Source organism: Sinocyclocheilus anshuiensis, unplaced genomic scaffold (genome assembly GCF_001515605.1).
Source record: "Sinocyclocheilus anshuiensis isolate Anshui unplaced genomic scaffold, SAMN03320099.WGS_v1.1 scaffold743, whole genome shotgun sequence".
In the NCBI taxonomy this organism is placed as follows: Eukaryota; Metazoa; Chordata; class Actinopteri; order Cypriniformes; family Cyprinidae; genus Sinocyclocheilus; species Sinocyclocheilus anshuiensis.
Window position 1 is genome coordinate 355,977 of NW_015552601.1, and position 296 is coordinate 356,272.

Below are 296 nucleotides of genomic sequence, written 5' to 3' on the forward strand. Positions count from 1 at the left end.
TATTTTTGGCTATTGCTACAAATATACCTCAGCGACTTAAGACTGCTTTTGTGCTCCAGGGTCACAAATGAAATGATACAATACTATATTGAATATAAAAAAAGTCTGATAGTGCTTTTGAAATCTGGTATTGTTTGAAATGGAAAAACAAAGGTCTAAAAAAATTAAAAGAGCCAAAGAAGAAAAAAAATGATGATATTGATAAACTCATTGATATCTTGCATTAGTGTGAATATTTATGTAGTGTGAATGTTTCAAGTTAATATATATACATATATATATATATATATATATAT

At 25.7% G+C, this 296-nt stretch overlaps 1 protein-coding gene across 1 annotated transcript in view; it reads left to right on the forward strand.

Annotated features, from left to right (window-relative positions):
* Nucleotides 1–296, forward strand: part of oclna (occludin a) — a 10,716-nt gene that overhangs the window by 2,312 nt on the left and 8,108 nt on the right. The window lies entirely within an intron of this gene.